This window comes from Aplysia californica, unplaced genomic scaffold, assembly GCF_000002075.1.
Source record: "Aplysia californica isolate F4 #8 unplaced genomic scaffold, AplCal3.0 scaffold00680, whole genome shotgun sequence".
NCBI lineage: Eukaryota > Metazoa > Mollusca > Gastropoda > Aplysiida > Aplysiidae > Aplysia > Aplysia californica.
This window is the reverse complement of record NW_004797950.1, coordinates 57,951-59,130: the sequence shown is the minus strand read 5'-3', so window position 1 is coordinate 59,130 and position 1,180 is coordinate 57,951.

The following is a 1,180-nucleotide window of genomic DNA, read 5'->3' as shown; positions in this document are numbered from 1 at the left end:
TCTCTCTCTCTCTCTCTCTCTCTCTCTCTCTCTCTCTCTCAGTGTGTGGGTGTGTTAGTCAGTGTACGTGTGCGCGCGTATGCATCAGTCATGTTGCGTTGAGTAAGGATGGAGAAGGGGGGGCAAGAGTAAACTCCTCCAGAGAGGACATTGAGTTGTCTGTCTTGTCCGGACTTGTCAGATCACAGACTCGGCGTGGAACCACTGAATGACCAAATACAGATGGTCAGATCATTGAGTGACCACGATACAGATGGTCAAATCATTGAATGACCACAATACAGGTGGTCAGATCATTGAATGACCAAATGCAGATGGTTAGATCATTGAATGACCACAATACAGATGGTCAGATCATTGAATGACCACAATACAGATGGTCAGATCATTGAATGACCACAATACAGATGGTCAAACCACACAGCGTAGAAATAGAACAATTGAATGACCAAACACAGACGATCAGTCAAGACCCAGCATAACCGTCACAACTCAGATGCGAACCCAGAAGCTGTTGGTGGTTAGCGGGTGCTCTGGTGAGGTTTGCCCTTTCTTTCCAATCAAGCAACTATCGTCCTTATCATCTTTTCGTTATGCGTGACTCTCTCGTAACTCCTCTTTAGTTTAGTTTTAGTAGAGTTTTTACGGCGCTCGCAACTGCATAAGGTCATATAAGCGTCATAACTCCTCTAATCGTTGTCACTTATTTGACCTATACATGTATCTATTTATTATATTGTAAGTGCGTAACACTAACACTCTTCCACTAAACGGAATTGACCCCGGAACATCCACGATCAGAGACAAGGACACAACCACGCCACCAGTGCCACCAGCACCATCTCTGGTGGTGTGGTTGTCGGAGTGATGCTGGTGTGAGTTTTATGACCCCGCCTCACGGCAATAACTCGCCACAACCATTCCGGCAATGTTCAGGCACACGATAAACGTCAGTAGCGCTTGCCACTCGCTGGTTAGACGCGCTGTAAAATCTCTGTATCGCCGTTTTCAATTAGTGGAAGTTTTTCCCTATCTGCTGTCAGTCTCTGCCAGATTTCACTTTGTCCCAAAAACAACAACGCTTCCCATATTACTTGACAGCTCAACACTCTCTCTCTCTCTCTCTCTCTCTCTCTCTCTCTCTCTCTCTCTCTCTCTCTCTCTCTCTCTCTCTCTTGTG